At 47.5% G+C, this 18844-nt stretch overlaps 14 non-coding genes across 14 annotated transcripts; all 14 read right to left on the bottom strand.

Moving 5' to 3' along the window:
* Positions 1-870: 870 nt before the first annotated feature.
* Positions 871-1061, bottom strand: LOC142680675 (U2 spliceosomal RNA). Its single transcript, XR_012853119.1, has one exon. It is a non-coding gene; the product is annotated as a U2 spliceosomal RNA (small nuclear RNA).
* A 1121-nt stretch (positions 1062-2182) lies between these two features.
* On the bottom strand, positions 2183-2373 carry LOC142680676 (U2 spliceosomal RNA). Its single transcript, XR_012853120.1, has one exon. It is a non-coding gene; the product is annotated as a U2 spliceosomal RNA (small nuclear RNA).
* A 1130-nt stretch (positions 2374-3503) lies between these two features.
* On the bottom strand, positions 3504-3694 carry LOC142680677 (U2 spliceosomal RNA). Its single transcript, XR_012853121.1, has one exon. It is a non-coding gene; the product is annotated as a U2 spliceosomal RNA (small nuclear RNA).
* A 1133-nt stretch (positions 3695-4827) lies between these two features.
* LOC142680678 (U2 spliceosomal RNA) lies at positions 4828-5018 on the bottom strand. The gene has a single exon (XR_012853122.1). It is a non-coding gene; the product is annotated as a U2 spliceosomal RNA (small nuclear RNA).
* Positions 5019-6148: 1130 nt separating this feature from the next.
* Positions 6149-6339, bottom strand: LOC142680813 (U2 spliceosomal RNA). Its single transcript, XR_012853233.1, has one exon. It is a non-coding gene; the product is annotated as a U2 spliceosomal RNA (small nuclear RNA).
* A 1140-nt stretch (positions 6340-7479) lies between these two features.
* Positions 7480-7670, bottom strand: LOC142680679 (U2 spliceosomal RNA). Its single transcript, XR_012853123.1, has one exon. It is a non-coding gene; the product is annotated as a U2 spliceosomal RNA (small nuclear RNA).
* Positions 7671-8794: 1124 nt separating this feature from the next.
* On the bottom strand, positions 8795-8985 carry LOC142680897 (U2 spliceosomal RNA). Its single transcript, XR_012853300.1, has one exon. It is a non-coding gene; the product is annotated as a U2 spliceosomal RNA (small nuclear RNA).
* Positions 8986-10109: 1124 nt separating this feature from the next.
* On the bottom strand, positions 10110-10300 carry LOC142680898 (U2 spliceosomal RNA). The gene has a single exon (XR_012853301.1). It is a non-coding gene; the product is annotated as a U2 spliceosomal RNA (small nuclear RNA).
* Positions 10301-11431: 1131 nt separating this feature from the next.
* Positions 11432-11622, bottom strand: LOC142680680 (U2 spliceosomal RNA). Its single transcript, XR_012853124.1, has one exon. It is a non-coding gene; the product is annotated as a U2 spliceosomal RNA (small nuclear RNA).
* Positions 11623-12753: 1131 nt separating this feature from the next.
* On the bottom strand, positions 12754-12944 carry LOC142680681 (U2 spliceosomal RNA). Its single transcript, XR_012853125.1, has one exon. It is a non-coding gene; the product is annotated as a U2 spliceosomal RNA (small nuclear RNA).
* Positions 12945-14061: 1117 nt separating this feature from the next.
* Positions 14062-14252, bottom strand: LOC142680682 (U2 spliceosomal RNA). Its single transcript, XR_012853126.1, has one exon. It is a non-coding gene; the product is annotated as a U2 spliceosomal RNA (small nuclear RNA).
* Positions 14253-15376: 1124 nt separating this feature from the next.
* LOC142680811 (U2 spliceosomal RNA) lies at positions 15377-15567 on the bottom strand. Its single transcript, XR_012853231.1, has one exon. It is a non-coding gene; the product is annotated as a U2 spliceosomal RNA (small nuclear RNA).
* Positions 15568-16696: 1129 nt separating this feature from the next.
* Positions 16697-16887, bottom strand: LOC142680865 (U2 spliceosomal RNA). The gene has a single exon (XR_012853276.1). It is a non-coding gene; the product is annotated as a U2 spliceosomal RNA (small nuclear RNA).
* A 1133-nt stretch (positions 16888-18020) lies between these two features.
* Positions 18021-18211, bottom strand: LOC142680878 (U2 spliceosomal RNA). The gene has a single exon (XR_012853286.1). It is a non-coding gene; the product is annotated as a U2 spliceosomal RNA (small nuclear RNA).
* Positions 18212-18844: the final 633 nt, after the last annotated feature.

Raw genomic sequence — 18844 nt, forward strand, 5'->3', positions numbered from 1 at the left:
CTTTTATCTCTGAGGCCCCATTATGATGTCAGAAAGCTGGCTCTGGCTCCTGAGGTCTCCACTATGACACGTGCAAAGTTCCGTCTGAACTTTATATAAGACGGTGCGGCTCAGTCAGTCACTCAGTGTTGCCTGAGAGGGCAACACTGCAACAGCCGGCCCCCAGGCTGTCTTTTTTTTGCACAGCTAGTTGCCTCCAGGAGGCCACAAGAGGGAGACAAGGGACTGCAAAATGGAAAATAGGCATCCACCAACTTTACAGACAACTTGTTCTCCTTGCTCCTACAACCTCCATCCTTGCACAGTTTGTTATTCTTCCAGGTAACATAGTAACAAATCCAAATTGCTGCTCTCTTTGTAGGCAAGCAAGGGTTTGTTGCAACTGCAATTCTTACTTCTTCTTGAAATGTAGGGACCACAGTACATTCCATCACATCCATCTATTGTACACAGGTAGGTCCATTGTGACGGGCGGGCGGGCGGGCGGGCTGGCTGCTTTAATGGCTGTTTGCTGTTCCCCTACTCTACTCCACTATTTGACTATGGTGCTGCATCAATCAGTGGCTGGCTCAGGTGCAGCTCTTTAACCTACCTAGGAGGGAGGGCGGAGAGAAGACAAGGAAGGTGATTGAGCTGTTCCAATGTGAAATGCTGGAAACACAGAAACACAGACGACACAAAACAAGAGGTGGCAATGTATTAATTAATTGCATTTAATAAATTAGCTCATTATCACACATGACTGTACAAATGCATTGTCCAACAGGTGTTGAAATAATGGGATTAAAAGGGGAGATCCCATCCGAAAGACAAAAACAATGGCAAACACAAAAAGCACTTTTGGAATCTGATTTTAGTAAACACATAAGGAAAGGGTGCACCGGTCCTGGAAATACTGCAATACCAGGTCAATGCGTGGAGTGGACAGAGCAAGCTCTATTTCCATCTCCCTGTTCTAAAAATCCATTTAATATATGGTCCCCAGATAGGGGACGTATCAGATATTAAACTGATAAGAACAGATACTACACTTGATCTTAGCCAAAAGGCCGAGAAGCGATAACCCGAACGTGCCGCGCATTTTGCTACTTTTGCTTGCACCACAATGCAGTGCTGAAAGAGGAGGAATCGACATAAAAACGCCTTCCTGGCAACGCCCAAATGCCCTCCTGCCGTGCAAACACTGGCAGCAGCAGCAGCAGCAGCAGTAAGTGCATGCCCACTGCCACCCCTTCTCCTTTCACACCTTGTATCAGCTTTAATCCAGTCCAGTGCTGCCTGCTGAGCAGCACTGACCAACACTGCCTGGGCCCAGGCTTTTATCTCTGAGGCCCCATTATGATGTCAGAAAGCTGGCTCTGGCTCCTGAGGTCTCCACTATGACACGTGCAAAGTTCCGTCTGAACTTTATATAAGACGGTGCGGCTCAGTCAGTCACTCAGTGTTGCCTGAGAGGGCAACACTGCAACAGCCGGCCCCCAGGCTGTCTCTTTTTTGCACAGCTAGTTGCCTCCAGGAGGCCACAAGAGGGAGACAAGGGACTGCAAAATGGAAAATAGGCATCCACCAACTTTACAGACAACTTGTTCTCCTTGCTCCTACAACCTCCATCCTTGCACAGTTTGTTATTCTTCCAGGTAACATAGTAACAAATCCAAATTGCTGCTCTCTTTGTAGGCAAGCAAGGGTTTGTTGCAACTGCAATTCTTACTTCTTCTTGAAATGTAGGGACCACAGTACATTCCATCACATCCATCTAGTGTACACAGGTAGGTCCATTGTGACGGGCGGGCGGGCGGGCTGGCTGCTTTAATGGCTGTTTGCTGTTCCCCTACTCCACTCCACTATTTGACTATGGTGCTGCATCAATCAGTGGCTGGCTCAGGTGCAGCTCTTTAACCTACCTAGGAGGGAGGGCGGAGAGAAGACAAGGAAGGTGAATGAGCTGTTCCAATGTGAAATGCCGGAAACACAGAAACACAGACGACACAAAACAAGAGGTGGCAATGTATTAATTAATTGCATTTAATAAATTAGCTCATTATCACACATGACTGTACAAATGCATTGTCCAACAGGTGTTGAAATAATGGGATTAAAAGGGGAGATCCCATCCGAAAGACAAAAACAATGGCAAACACAAAAAGCACTTTTGGAATCTGATTTTAGTAAACACATAAGGAAAGGGTGCACCGGTCCTGGAAATACTGCAATACCAGGTCAATGCGTGGAGTGGACAGAGCAAGCTCTATTTCCATCTCCCTGTTCTAAAAATCCATTTAATATATGGTCCCCAGATAGGGGACGTATCAGATATTAAACTGATAAGAACAGATACTACACTTGATCTTAGCCAAAAGGCCGAGAAGCGATAACCCGAACGTGCCGCGCGTTTTGCTTCTTTTGCTTGCACCACAATGCAGTGCTGAAAGAGGAGGAATCGACATAAAAACGCCTTCCTGGCAACGCCCAAATGCCCTCCTGCCGTGCAAACACTGGCAGCAGCAGCAGCAGCAGCAGCAGCAGCAGTAAGTGCATGCCCACTGCCACCCCTTCTCCTTTCACACCTTGTATCAGCTTTAATCCAGTCCAGTGCTGCCTGCTGAGCAGCACTGACCAACACTGCCTGGGCCCAGGCTTTTATCTCTGAGGCCCCATTATGATGTCAGAAAGCTGGCTCTGGCTCCTGAGGTCTCCACTATGACACGTGCAAAGTTCAGTCTGAACTTTATATAAGACGGTGCGGCTCAGTCAGTCACTCAGTGTTGCCTGAGAGGGCAACACTGCAACAGCCGGCCCCCAGGCTGTCTTTTTTTTGCACAGCTAGTTGCCTCCAGGAGGCCACAAGAGGGAGACAAGGGACAGCAAAATGGAAAATAGGCATCCACCAACTTTACAGACAACTTGTTCTCCTTGCTCCTACAACCTCCATCCTTGCACAGTTTGTTATTCTTCCAGGTAACATAGTAACAAATCCAAATTGCTGCTCTCTTTGTAGGCAAGCAAGGGTTTGTTGCAACTGCAATTCTTACTTCTTCTTGAAATGTAGGGACCACAGTACATTCCATCACATCCATCTAGTGTACACAGGTAGGTCCATTGTGACGGGCGGGCGGGCGGGCTGGCTGCTTTAATGGCTGTTTGCTGTTCCCCTACTCCACTCCACTATTTGACTATGGTGCTGCATCAATCAGTGGCTGGCTCAGGTGCAGCTCTTTAACCTACCTAGGAGGGAGGGCGGAGAGAAGACAAGGAAGGTGAATGAGCTGTTCCAATGTGAAATGCCGGAAACACAGAAACACAGACGACACAAAACAAGAGGTGGCAATGTATTAATTAATTGCATTTAATAAATTAGCTCATTATCACACATGACTGTACAAATGCATTGTCCAACAGGTGTTGAAATAATGGGATTAAAAGGGGAGATCCCATCCGAAAGACAAAAACAATGGCAAACACAAAAAGCACTTTTGGAATCTGATTTTAGTAAACACATAAGGAAAGGGTGCACCGGTCCTGGAAATACTGCAATACCAGGTCAATGCGTGGAGTGGACAGAGCAAGCTCTATTTCCATCTCCCTGTTCTAAAAATCCATTTAATATATGGTCCCCAGATAGGGGACGTATCAGATATTAAACTGATAAGAACAGATACTACACTTGATCTTAGCCAAAAGGCCGAGAAGCGATAACCCGAACGTGCCGCGCGTTTTGCTTCTTTTGCTTGCACCACAATGCAGTGCTGAAAGAGGAGGAATCGACATAAAAACGCCTTCCTGGCAACGCCCAAATGCCCTCCTGCCGTGCAAACACTGGCAGCAGCAGCAGCAGCAGCAGCAGCAGCAGCAGTAAGTGCATGCCCACTGCCACCCCTTCTCCTTTCACACCTTGTATCAGCTTTAATCCAGTCCAGTGCTGCCTGCTGAGCAGCACTGACCAACACTGCCTGGGCCCAGGCTTTTATCTCTGAGGCCCCATTATGATGTCAGAAAGCTGGCTCTGGCTCCTGAGGTCTCCACTATGACACGTGCAAAGTTCAGTCTGAACTTTATATAAGACGGTGCGGCTCAGTCAGTCACTCAGTGTTGCCTGAGAGGGCAACACTGCAACAGCCGGCCCCCAGGCTGTCTTTTTTTTGCACAGCTAGTTGCCTCCAGGAGGCCACAAGAGGGAGACAAGGGACAGCAAAATGGAAAATAGGCATCCACCAACTTTACAGACAACTTGTTCTCCTTGCTCCTACAACCTCCATCCTTGCACAGTTTGTTATTCTTCCAGGTAACATAGTAACAAATCCAAATTGCTGCTCTCTTTGTAGGCAAGCAAGGGTTTGTTGCAACTGCAATTCTTACTTCTTCTTGAAATGTAGGGACCACAGTACATTCCATCACATCCATCTAGTGTACACAGGTAGGTCCATTGTGACGGGCGGGCGGGCGGGCTGGCTGCTTTAATGGCTGTTTGCTGTTCCCCTACTCCACTCCACTATTTGACTATGGTGCTGCATCAATCAGTGGCTGGCTCAGGTGCAGCTCTTTAACCTACCTAGGAGGGAGGGCGGAGAGAAGACAAGGAAGGTGAATGAGCTGTTCCAATGTGAAATGCCGGAAACACAGAAACACAGACGACACAAAACAAGAGGTGGCAATGTATTAATTAATTGCATTTAATAAATTAGCTCATTATCACACATGACTGTACAAATGCATTGTCCAACAGGTGTTGAAATAATGGGATTAAAAGGGGAGATCCCATCCGAAAGACAAAAACAATGGCAAACACAAAAAGCACTTTTGGAATCTGATTTTAGTAAACACATAAGGAAAGGGTGCACCGGTCCTGGAAATACTGCAATACCAGGTCAATGCGTGGAGTGGACAGAGCAAGCTCTATTTCCATCTCCCTGTTCTAAAAATCCATTTAATATATGGTCCCCAGATAGGGGACGTATCAGATATTAAACTGATAAGAACAGATACTACACTTGATCTTAGCCAAAAGGCCGAGAAGCGATAACCCGAACGTGCCGCGCGTTTTGCTTCTTTTGCTTGCACCACAATGCAGTGCTGAAAGAGGAGGAATCGACATAAAAACGCCTTCCTGGCAACGCCCAAATGCCCTCCTGCCGTGCAAACACTGGCAGCAGCAGCAGCAGCAGCAGCAGCAGCAGTAAGTGCATGCCCACTGCCACCCCTTCTCCTTTCACACCTTGTATCAGCTTTAATCCAGTCCAGTGCTGCCTGCTGAGCAGCACTGACCAACACTGCCTGGGCCCAGGCTTTTATCTCTGAGGCCCCATTATGATGTCAGAAAGCTGGCTCTGGCTCCTGAGGTCTCCACTATGACACGTGCAAAGTTCAGTCTGAACTTTATATAAGACGGTGCGGCTCAGTCAGTCACTCAGTGTTGCCTGAGAGGGCAACACTGCAACAGCCGGCCCCCAGGCTGTCTTTTTTTTGCACAGCTAGTTGCCTCCAGGAGGCCACAAGAGGGAGACAAGGGACAGCAAAATGGAAAATAGGCATCCACCAACTTTACAGACAACTTGTTCTCCTTGCTCCTACAACCTCCATCCTTGCACAGTTTGTTATTCTTCCAGGTAACATAGTAACAAATCCAAATTGCTGCTCTCTTTGTAGGCAAGCAAGGGTTTGTTGCAACTGCAATTCTTACTTCTTCTTGAAATGTAGGGACCACAGTACATTCCATCACATCCATCTAGTGTACACAGGTAGGTCCATTGTGACGGGCGGGCGGGCGGGCTGGCTGCTTTAATGGCTGTTTGCTGTTCCCCTACTCCACTCCACTATTTGACTATGGTGCTGCATCAATCAGTGGCTGGCTCAGGTGCAGCTCTTTAACCTACCTAGGAGGGAGGGCGGAGAGAAGACAAGGAAGGTGAATGAGCTGTTCCAATGTGAAATGCCGGAAACACAGAAACACAGACGACACAAAACAAGAGGTGGCAATGTATTAATTAATTGCATTTAATAAATTAGCTCATTATCACACATGACTGTACAAATGCATTGTCCAACAGGTGTTGAAATAATGGGATTAAAAGGGGAGATCCCATCCGAAAGACAAAAACAATGGCAAACACAAAAAGCACTTTTGGAATCTGATTTTAGTAAACACATAAGGAAACGGTGCACCGGTCCTGGAAATACTGCAATACCAGGTCAATGCGTGGAGTGGACAGAGCAAGCTCTATTTCCATCTCCCTGTTCTAAAAATCCATTTAATATATGGTCCCCAGATAGGGGACGTATCAGATATTAAACTGATAAGAACAGATACTACACTTGATCTTAGCCAAAAGGCCGAGAAGCGATAACCCGAACGTGCCGCGCGTTTTGCTTCTTTTGCTTGCACCACAATGCAGTGCTGAAAGAGGAGGAATCGACATAAAAACGCCTTCCTGGCAACGCCCAAATGCCCTCCTGCCGTGCAAACACTGGCAGCAGCAGCAGCAGCAGCAGCAGCAGCAGCAGCAGTAAGTGCATGCCCACTGCCACCCCTTCTCCTTTCACACCTTGTATCAGCTTTAATCCAGTCCAGTGCTGCCTGCTGAGCAGCACTGACCAACACTGCCTGGGCCCAGGCTTTTATCTCTGAGGCCCCATTATGATGTCAGAAAGCTGGCTCTGGCTCCTGAGGTCTCCACTATGACACGTGCAAAGTTCCGTCTGAACTTTATATAAGACGGTGCGGCTCAGTCAGTCACTCAGTGTTGCCTGAGAGGGCAACACTGCAACAGCCGGCCCCCAGGCTGTCTTTTTTTTGCACAGCTAGTTGCCTCCAGGAGGCCACAAGAGGGAGACAAGGGACAGCAAAATGGAAAATAGGCATCCACCAACTTTACAGACAACTTGTTCTCCTTGCTCCTACAACCTCCATCCTTGCACAGTTTGTTATTCTTCCAGGTAACATAGTAACAAATCCAAATTGCTGCTCTCTTTGTAGGCAAGCAAGGGTTTGTTGCAACTGCAATTCTTACTTCTTCTTGAAATGTAGGGACCACAGTACATTCCATCACATCCATCTAGTGTACACAGGTAGGTCCATTGTGACGGGCGGGCGGGCGGGCGGGCTGGCTGCTTTAATGGCTGTTTGCTGTTCCCCTACTCCACTCCACTATTTGACTATGGTGCTGCATCAATCAGTGGCTGGCTCAGGTGCAGCTCTTTAACCTACCTAGGAGGGAGGGCGGAGAGAAGACAAGGAAGGTGAATGAGCTGTTCCAATGTGAAATGCCGGAAACACAGAAACACAGACGACACAAAACAAGAGGTGGCAATGTATTAATTAATTGCATTTAATAAATTAGCTCATTATCACACATGACTGTACAAATGCATTGTCCAACAGGTGTTGAAATAATGGGATTAAAAGGGGAGATCCCATCCGAAAGACAAAAACAATGGCAAACACAAAAAGCACTTTTGGAATCTGATTTTAGTAAACACATAAGGAAAGGGTGCACCGGTCCTGGAAATACTGCAATACCAGGTCAATGCGTGGAGTGGACAGAGCAAGCTCTATTTCCATCTCCCTGTTCTAAAAATCCATTTAATATATGGTCCCCAGATAGGGGACGTATCAGATATTAAACTGATAAGAACAGATACTACACTTGATCTTAGCCAAAAGGCCGAGAAGCGATAACCCGAACGTGCCGCGCGTTTTGCTTCTTTTGCTTGCACCACAATGCAGTGCTGAAAGAGGAGGAATCGACATAAAAACGCCTTCCTGGCAACGCCCAAATGCCCTCCTGCCGTGCAAACACTGGCAGCAGCAGCAGCAGCAGCAGCAGTAAGTGCATGCCCACTGCCACCCCTTCTCCTTTCACACCTTGTATCAGCTTTAATCCAGTCCAGTGCTGCCTGCTGAGCAGCACTGACCAACACTGCCTGGGCCCAGGCTTTAATCTCTGAGGCCCCATTATGATGTCAGAAAGCTGGCTCTGGCTCCTGAGGTCTCCACTATGACACGTGCAAAGTTCCGTCTGAACTTTATATAAGACGGTGCGGCTCAGTCAGTCACTCAATGTTGCCTGAGAGGGCAACACTGCAACAGCCGGCCCCCAGGCTGTCTTTTTTTTGCACAGCTAGTTGCCTCCAGGAGGCCACAAGAGGGAGACAAGGGACTGCAAAATGGAAAATAGGCATCCACCAACTTTACAGACAACTTGTTCTCCTTGCTCCTACAACCTCCATCCTTGCACAGTTTGTTATTCTTCCAGGTAACATAGTAACAAATCCAAATTGCTGCTCTCTTTGTAGGCAAGCAAGGGTTTGTTGCAACTGCAATTCTTACTTCTTCTTGAAATGTAGGGACCACAGTACATTCCATCACATCCATCTAGTGTACACAGGTAGGTCCATTGTGACAGGCGGGCGGGCGGGCTGGCTGCTTTAATGGCTGTTTGCTGTTCCCCTACTCCACTCCACTATTTGACTATGGTGCTGCATCAATCAGTGGCTGGCTCAGGTGCAGCTCTTTAACCTACCTAGGAGGGAGGGCGGAGAGAAGACAAGGAAGGTGAATGAGCTGTTCCAATGTGAAATGCCGGAAACACAGAAACACAGACGACACAAAACAAGAGGTGGCAATGTATTAATTAATTGCATTTAATAAATTAGCTCATTATCACACATGACTGTACAAATGCATTGTCCAACAGGTGTTGAAATAATGGGATTAAAAGGGGAGATCCCATCCGAAAGACAAAAACAATGGCAAACACAAAAAGCACTTTTGGAATCTGATTTTAGTAAACACATAAGGAAAGGGTGCACCGGTCCTGGAAATACTGCAATACCAGGTCAATGCGTGGAGTGGACAGAGCAAGCTCTATTTCCATCTCCCTGTTCTAAAAATCCATTTAATATATGGTCCCCAGATAGGGGACGTATCAGATATTCAACTGATAAGAACAGATACTACACTTGATCTTAGCCAAAAGGCCGAGAAGCGATAACCCGAACGTAACGCGCGTTTTGCTTCTTTTGCTTGCACCACAATGCAGTGCTGAAAGAGGAGGAATCGACATAAAAACGCCTTCCTGGCAACGCCCAAATGCCCTCCTGCCGTGCAAACACTGGCAGCAGCAGCAGCAGCAGCAGCAGTAAGTGCATGCCCACTGCCACCCCTTCTCCTTTCACACCTTGTATCAGCTTTAATCCAGTCCAGTGCTGCCTGCTGAGCAGCACTGACCAACACTGCCTGGGCCCAGGCTTTAATCTCTGAGGCCCCATTATGATGTCAGAAAGCTGGCTCTGGCTCCTGAGGTCTCCACTATGACACGTGCAAAGTTCCGTCTGAACTTTATATAAGACGGTGCGGCTCAGTCAGTCACTCAATGTTGCCTGAGAGGGCAACACTGCAACAGCCGGCCCCCAGGCTGTCTTTTTTTTGCACAGCTAGTTGCCTCCAGGAGGCCACAAGAGGGAGACAAGGGACTGCAAAATGGAAAATAGGCATCCACCAACTTTACAGACAACTTGTTCTCCTTGCTCCTACAACCTCCATCCTTGCACAGTTTGTTATTCTTCCAGGTAACATAGTAACAAATCCAAATTGCTGCTCTCTTTGTAGGCAAGCAAGGGTTTGTTGCAACTGCAATTCTTACTTCTTCTTGAAATGTAGGGACCACAGTACATTCCATCACATCCATCTAGTGTACACAGGTAGGTCCATTGTGACAGGCGGGCGGGCGGGCTGGCTGCTTTAATGGCTGTTTGCTGTTCCCCTACTCCACTCCACTATTTGACTATGGTGCTGCATCAATCAGTGGCTGGCTCAGGTGCAGCTCTTTAACCTACCTAGGAGGGAGGGCGGAGAGAAGACAAGGAAGGTGAATGAGCTGTTCCAATGTGAAATGCCGGAAACACAGAAACACAGACGACACAAAACAAGAGGTGGCAATGTATTAATTAATTGCATTTAATAAATTAGCTCATTATCACACATGACTGTACAAATGCATTGTCCAACAGGTGTTGAAATAATGGGATTAAAAGGGGAGATCCCATCCGAAAGACAAAAACAATGGCAAACACAAAAAGCACTTTTGGAATCTGATTTTAGTAAACACATAAGGAAAGGGTGCACCGGTCCTGGAAATACTGCAATACCAGGTCAATGCGTGGAGTGGACAGAGCAAGCTCTATTTCCATCTCCCTGTTCTAAAAATCCATTTAATATATGGTCCCCAGATAGGGGACGTATCAGATATTCAACTGATAAGAACAGATACTACACTTGATCTTAGCCAAAAGGCCGAGAAGCGATAACCCGAACGTAACGCGCGTTTTGCTTCTTTTGCTTGCACCACAATGCAGTGCTGAAAGAGGAGGAATCGACATAAAAACGCCTTCCTGGCAACGCCCAAATGCCCTCCTGCCGTGCAAACACTGGCAGCAGCAGCAGCAGCAGCAGCAGCAGTAAGTGCATGCCCACTGCCACCCCTTCTCCTTTCACACCTTGTATCAGCTTTAATCCAGTCCAGTGCTGCCTGCTGAGCAGCACTGACCAACACTGCCTGGGCCCAGGCTTTTATCTCTGAGGCCCCATTATGATGTCAGAAAGCTGGCTCTGGCTCCTGAGGTCTCCACTATGACACGTGCAAAGTTCCGTCTGAACTTTATATAAGACGGTGCGGCTCAGTCAGTCACTCAGTGTTGCCTGAGAGGGCAACACTGCAACAGCCGGCCCCCAGGCTGTCTTTTTTTTGCACAGCTAGTTGCCTCCAGGAGGCCACAAGAGGGAGACAAGGGACTGCAAAATGGAAAATAGGCATCCACCAACTTTACAGACAACTTGTTCTCCTTGCTCCTACAACCTCCATCCTTGCACAGTTTGTTATTCTTCCAGGTAACATAGTAACAAATCCAAATTGCTGCTCTCTTTGTAGGCAAGCAAGGGTTTGTTGCAACTGCAATTCTTACTTCTTCTTGAAATGTAGGGACCACAGTACATTCCATCACATCCATCTAGTGTACACAGGTAGGTCCATTGTGACGGGCGGGCGGGCGGGCGGGCTGGCTGCTTTAATGGCTGTTTGCTGTTCCCCTACTCCACTCCACTATTTGACTATGGTGCTGCATCAATCAGTGGCTGGCTCAGGTGCAGCTCTTTAACCTACCTAGGAGGGAGGGCGGAGAGAAGACAAGGAAGGTGAATGAGCTGTTCCAATGTGAAATGCCGGAAACACAGAAACAAAGACGACACAAAACAAGAGGTGGCAATGTATTAATTAATTGCATTTAATAAATTAGCTCATTATCACACATGACTGTACAAATGCATTGTCCAACAGGTGTTGAAATAATGGGATTAAAAGGGGAGATCCCATCCGAAAGACAAAAACAATGGCAAACACAAAAAGCACTTTTGGAATCTGATTTTAGTAAACACATAAGGAAAGGGTGCACCGGTCCTGGAAATACTGCAATACCAGGTCAATGCGTGGAGTGGACAGAGCAAGCTCTATTTCCATCTCCCTGTTCTAAAAATCCATTTAATATATGGTCCCCAGATAGGGGACGTATCAGATATTAAACTGATAAGAACAGATACTACACTTGATCTTAGCCAAAAGGCCGAGAAGCGATAACCCGAACGTAACGCGCGTTTTGCTTCTTTTGCTTGCACCACAATGCAGTGCTGAAAGAGGAGGAATCGACATAAAAACGCCTTCCTGGCAACGCCCAAATGCCCTCCTGCCGTGCAAACACTGGCAGCAGCAGCAGCAGCAGCAGCAGCAGTAAGTGCATGCCCACTGCCACCCCTTCTCCTTTCACACCTTGTATCAGCTTTAATCCAGTCCAGTGCTGCCTGCTGAGCAGCACTGACCAACACTGCCTGGGCCCAGGCTTTTATCTCTGAGGCCCCATTATGATGTCAGAAAGCTGGCTCTGGCTCCTGAGGTCTCCACTATGACACGTGCAAAGTTCCGTCTGAACTTTATATAAGACGGTGCGGCTCAGTCAGTCACTCAGTGTTGCCTGAGAGGGCAACACTGCAACAGCCGGCCCCCAGGCTGTCTTTTTTTTGCACAGCTAGTTGCCTCCAGGAGGCCACAAGAGGGAGACAAGGGACTGCAAAATGGAAAATAGGCATCCACCAACTTTACAGACAACTTGTTCTCCTTGCTCCTACAACCTCCATCCTTGCACAGTTTGTTATTCTTCCAGGTAACATAGTAACAAATCCAAATTGCTGCTCTCTTTGTAGGCAAGCAAGGGTTTGTTGCAACTGCAATTCTTACTTCTTCTTGAAATGTAGGGACCACAGTACATTCCATCACATCCATCTAGTGTACACAGGTAGGTCCATTGTGACGGGCGGGCGGGCGGGCGGGCTGGCTGCTTTAATGGCTGTTTGCTGTTCCCCTACTCCACTCCACTATTTGACTATGGTGCTGCATCAATCAGTGGCTGGCTCAGGTGCAGCTCTTTAACCTACCTAGGAGGGAGGGCGGAGAGTAGACAAGGAAGGTGAATGAGCTGTTCCAATGTGAAATGCCGGAAACACAGAAACAAAGACGACACAAAACAAGAGGTGGCAATGTATTAATTAATTGCATTTAATAAATTAGCTCATTATCACACATGACTGTACAAATGCATTGTCCAACAGGTGTTGAAATAATGGGATTAAAAGGGGAGATCCCATCCGAAAGACAAAAACAATGGCAAACACAAAAAGCACTTTTGGAATCTGATTTTAGTAAACACATAAGGAAAGGGTGCACCGGTCCTGGAAATACTGCAATACCAGGTCAATGCGTGGAGTGGACAGAGCAAGCTCTATTTCCATCTCCCTGTTCTAAAAATCCATTTAATATATGGTCCCCAGATAGGGGACGTATCAGATATTAAACTGATAAGAACAGATACTACACTTGATCTTAGCCAAAAGGCCGAGAAGCGATAACCCGAACGTGCCGCGCGTTTTGCTTCTTTTGCTTGCACCACAATGCAGTGCTGAAAGAGGAGGAATCGACATAAAAACGCCTTCCTGGCAACGCCCAAATGCCCTCCTGCCGTGCAAACACTGGCAGCAGCAGCAGCAGCAGCAGTAAGTGCATGCCCACTGCCACCCCTTCTCCTTTCACACCTTGTATCAGCTTTAATCCAGTCCAGTGCTGCCTGCTGAGCAGCACTGACCAACACTGCCTGGGCCCAGGCTTTTATCTCTGAGGCCCCATTATGATGTCAGAAAGCTGGCTCTGGCTCCTGAGGTCTCCACTATGACACGTGCAAAGTTCCGTCTGAACTTTATATAAGACGGTGCGGCTCAGTCAGTCACTCAGTGTTGCCTGAGAGGGCAACACTGCAACAGCCGGCCCCCAGGCTGTCTTTTTTTTGCACAGCTAGTTGCCTCCAGGAGGCCACAAGAGGGAGACAAGGGACTGCAAAATGGAAAATATGCATCCACCAACTTTACAGACAACTTGTTCTCCTTGCTCCTACAACCTCCATCCTTGCACAGTTTGTTATTCTTCCAGGTAACATAGTAACAAATCCAAATTGCTGCTCTCTTTGTAGGCAAGCAAGGGTTTGTTGCAACTGCAATTCTTACTTCTTCTTGAAATGTAGGGACCACAGTACATTCCATCACATCCATCTAGTGTACACAGGTAGGTCCATTGTGACGGGCGGGCGGGCTGGCTGCTTTAATGGCTGTTTGCTGTTCCCCTACTCCACTCCACTATTTGACTATGGTGCTGCATCAATCAGTGGCTGGCTCAGGTGCAGCTCTTTAACCTACCTAGGAGGGAGGGTGGAGAGAAGACAAGGAAGGTGAATGAGCTGTTCCAATGTGAAATGCCGGAAACACAGAAACACAGACGACACAAAACAAGAGGTGGCAATGTATTAATTAATTGCATTTAATAAATTAGCTCATTATCACACATGACTGTACAAATGCATTGTCCAACAGGTGTTGAAATAATGGGATTAAAAGGGGAGATCCCATCCGAAAGACAAAAACAATGGCAAACACAAAAAGCACTTTTGGAATCTGATTTTAGTAAACACATAAGGAAAGGGTGCACCGGTCCTGGAAATACTGCAATACCAGGTCAATGCGTGGAGTGGACAGAGCAAGCTCTATTTCCATCTCCCTGTTCTAAAAATCCATTTAATATATGGTCCCCAGATAGGGGACGTATCAGATATTAAACTGATAAGAACAGATACTACACTTGATCTTAGCCAAAAGGCCGAGAAGCGATAACCCGAACGTGCCGCGCGTTTTGCTTCTTTTGCTTGCACCACAATGCAGTGCTGAAAGAGGAGGAATCGACATAAAAACGCCTTCCTGGCAACGCCCAAATGCCCTCCTGCCGTGCAAACACTGGCAGCAGCAGCAGCAGCAGCAGCAGTAAGTGCATGCCCACTGCCACCCCTTCTCCTTTCACACCTTGTATCAGCTTTAATCCAGTCCAGTGCTGCCTGCTGAGCAGCACTGACCAACACTGCCTGGGCCCAGGCTTTTATCTCTGAGGCCCCATTATGATGTCAGAAAGCTGGCTCTGGCTCCTGAGGTCTCCACTATGACACGTGCAAAGTTCCGTCTGAACTTTATATAAGACGGTGCGGCTCAGTCAGTCACTCAGTGTTGCCTGAGAGGGCAACACTGCAACAGCCGGCCCCCAGGCTGTCTTTTTTTTGCACAGCTAGTTGCCTCCAGGAGGCCACAAGAGGGAGACAAGGGACTGCAAAATGGAAAATAGGCATCCACCAACTTTACAGACAACTTGTTCTCCTTGCTCCTACAACCTCCATCCTTGCACAGTTTGTTATTCTTCCAGGTAACATAGTAACAAATCCAAATTGCTGCTCTCTTTGTAGGCAAGCAAGGGTTTGTTGCAACTGCAATTCTTACTTCTTCTTGAAATGTAGGGACCACAGTACATTCCATCACATCCATCTAGTGTACACAGGTAGGTCCATTGTGACGGGCGGGCGGGCGGGCTGGCTGCTTTAATGGCTGTTTGCTGTTCCCCTACTCCACTCCACTATTTGACTATGGTGCTGCATCAATCAGTGGCTGGCTCAGGTGCAGCTCTTTAACCTACCTAGGAGGGAGGGCGGAGAGAAGACAAGGAAGGTGAATGAGCTGTTCCAATGTGAAATGCCGGAAACACAGAAACACAGACGACACAAAACAAGATGTGGCAATGTATTAATTAATTGCATTTAATAAATTAGCTCATTATCACACATGACTGTACAAATGCATTGTCCAACAGGTGTTGAAATAATGGGATTAAAAGGGGAGATCCCATCCGAAAGACAAAAACAATGGCAAACACAAAAAGCACTTTTGGAATCTGATTTTAGTAAACACATAAGGAAAGGGTGCACCGGTCCTGGAAATACTGCAATACCAGGTCAATGCGTGGAGTGGACAGAGCAAGCTCTATTTCCATCTCCCTGTTCTAAAAATCCATTTAATATATGGTCCCCAGATAGGGGACGTATCAGATATTAAACTGATAAGAACAGATACTACACTTGATCTTAGCCAAAAGGCCTAGAAGCGATAACCCGAACGTGCCGCGCGTTTTGCTTCTTTTGCTTGCACCACAATGCAGTGCTGAAAGAGGAGGAATCAACATAAAAACGCCTTCCTGGCAACGCCCAAATGCCCTCCTGCCGTGCAAACACTGGCAGCAGCAGCAGCAGCAGCAGTAAGTGCATGCCCACTGCCACCCCTTCTCCTTTCACACCTTGTATCAGCTTTAATCCAGTCCAGTGCTGCCTGCTGAGCAGCACTGACCAACACTGCCTGGGCCCAGGCTTTTATCTCTGAGGCCCCATTATGATGTCAGAAAGCTGGCTCTGGCTCCTGAGGTCTCCACTATGACACGTGCAAAGTTCCGTCTGAACTTTATATAAGACGGTGCGGCTCAGTCAGTCACTCAGTGTTGCCTGAGAGGGCAACACTGCAACAGCCGGCCCCCAGGCTGTCTTTTTTTTGCACAGCTAGTTGCCTCCAGGAGGCCACAAGAGGGAGACAAGGGACTGCAAAATGGAAAATAGGCATCCACCAACTTTACAGACAACTTGTTCTCCTTGCTCCTACAACCTCCATCCTTGCACAGTTTGTTATTCTTCCAGGTAACATAGTAACAAATCCAAATTGCTGCTCTCTTTGTAGGCAAGCAAGGGTTTGTTGCAACTGCAATTCTTACTTCTTCTTGAAATGTAGGGACCACAGTACATTCCATCACATCCATCTAGTGTACACAGGTAGGTCCATTGTGACGGGCGGGCGGGCGGGCGGGCGGGCTGGCTGCTTTAATGGCTGTTTGCTGTTCCCCTACTCCACTCCACTATTTGACTATGGTGCTGCATCAATCAGTGGCTGGCTCAGGTGCAGCTCTTTAACCTACCTAGGAGGGAGGGCGGAGAGAAGACAAGGAAGGTGAATGAGCTGTTCCAATGTGAAATGCCGGAAACACAGAAACACAGACGACACAAAACAAGAGGTGGCAATGTATTAATTAATTGCATTTAATAAATTAGCTCATTATCACACATGACTGTACAAATGCATTGTCCAACAGGTGTTGAAATAATGGGATTAAAAGGGGAGATCCCATCCGAAAGACAAAAACAATGGCAAACACAAAAAGCACTTTTGGAATCTGATTTTAGTAAACACATAAGGAAAGGGTGCACCGGTCCTGGAAATACTGCAATACCAGGTCAATGCGTGGAGTGGACAGAGCAAGCTCTATTTCCATCTCCCTGTTCTAAAAATCCATTTAATATATGGTCCCCAGATAGGGGACGTATCAGATATTAAACTGATAAGAACAGATACTACAATTGATCTTAGCCAAAAGGCCGAGAAGCGATAACCCGAACGTGCCGCGCGTTTTGCTTCTTTTGCTTGCACCACAATGCAGTGCTGAAAGAGGAGGAATCGACATAAAAACGCCTTCCTGGCAACGCCCAAATGCCCTCCTGCCGTGCAAACACTGGCAGCAGCAGCAGCAGCAGCAGCAGCAGCAGCAGTAAGTGCATGCCCACTGCCACCCCTTCTCCTTTCACACCTTGTATCAGCTTTAATCCAGTCCAGTGCTGCCTGCTGAGCAGCACTGACCAACACTGCCTGGGCGCAGGCTTTTATCTCTGAGGCCCCATTATGATGTCAGAAAGCTGGCTCTGGCTCCTGAGGTCTCCACTATGACACGTGCAAAGTTCCGTCTGAACTTTATATAAGACGGTGCGGCTCAGTCAGTCACTCAGTGTTGCCTGAGAGGGCAACACTGCAACAGCCGGCCCCCAGGCTGTCTTTTTTTTGCACAGCTAGTTGCCTCCAGGAGGCCACAAGAGGGAGACAAGGGACTGCAAAATGGAAAATAGGCATCCACCAACTTTACAGACAACTTGTTCTCCTTGCTCCTACAACCTCCATCCTTGCACAGTTTGTTATTCTTCCAGGTAACATAGTAACAAATCCAAATTGCTGCTCTCTTTGTAGGCAAGCAAGGGTTTGTTGCAACTGCAATTCTTACTTCTTCTTGAAATGTAGGGACCACAGTACATTCCATCACATCCATCTAGTGTACACAGGTAGGTCCATTGTGACGGGCGGGCGGGCGGGCTGGCTGCTTTAATGGCTGTTTGCTGTTCCCCTACTCCACTCCACTATTTGACTATGGTGCTGCATCAATCAGTGGCTGGCTCAGGTGCAGCTCTTTAACCTACCTAGGAGGGAGGGCGGAGAGAAGACAAGGAAGGTGAATGAGCTGTTCCAATGTGAAATGCCGGAAACACAGAAACACAGACGACACAAAACAAGAGGTGGCAATGTATTAATTAATTGCATTTAATAAATTAGCTCATTATCACACATGACTGTACAAATGCATTGTCCAACAGGTGTTGAAATAATGGGATTAAAAGGGGAGATCCCATCCGAAAGACAAAAACAATGGCAAACACAAAAAGCACTTTTGGAATCTGATTTTAGTAAACACATAAGGAAAGGGTGCACCGGTCCTGGAAATACTGCAATACCAGGTCAATGCGTGGAGTGGACAGAGCAAGCTCTATTTCCATCTCCCTGTTCTAAAAATCCATTTAATATATGGTCCCCAGATAGGGGGCGTATCAGATATTAAACTGATAAGAACAGATACTACACTTGATCTTAGCCAAAAGGCCGAGAAGCGATAACCCGAACGTGCCGCGCGTTTTGCTTCTTTTGCTTGCACCACAATGCAGTGCTGAAAGAGGAGGAATCGACATAAAAACGCCTTCCTGGCAACGCCCAAATGCCCTCCTGCCGTGCAAACACTGGCAGCAGCAGCAGCAGCAGCAGCAGCAGCAGTAAGTGCATGCCCACTGCCACCCCTTCTCCTTTCACACCTTGTATCAGCTTTAATCCAGTCCAGTGCTGCCTGCTGAGCAGCACTGACCAACACTGCCTGGGCCCAGGCTTTTATCTCTGAGGCCCCATTATGATGTCAGAAAGCTGGCTCTGGCTCCTGAGGTCTCCACTATGACACGTGCAAAGTTCCGTCTGAACTTTATATAAGACGGTACGGCTCAGTCAGTCACTCAGTGTTGCCTGAGAGGGCAACACTGCAACAGCCGGCCCCCAGGCTGTCTTTTTTTTGCACAGCTAGTTGCCTCCAGGAGGCCACAAGAGGGAGACAAGGGACTGCAAAATGGAAAATAGGCATCCACCAACTTTACAGACAACTTGTTCTCCTTGCTCCTACAACCTCCATCCTTGCACAGTTTGCTATTCTTCCAGGTAACATAGTAACAAATCCAAATTGCTGCTCTCTTTGTAGGCAAGCAA

Source organism: Rhinoderma darwinii (genome assembly GCF_050947455.1).
Source record: "Rhinoderma darwinii isolate aRhiDar2 chromosome 2 unlocalized genomic scaffold, aRhiDar2.hap1 SUPER_2_unloc_56, whole genome shotgun sequence".
Taxonomy (NCBI): Eukaryota; Metazoa; Chordata; class Amphibia; order Anura; family Rhinodermatidae; genus Rhinoderma; species Rhinoderma darwinii.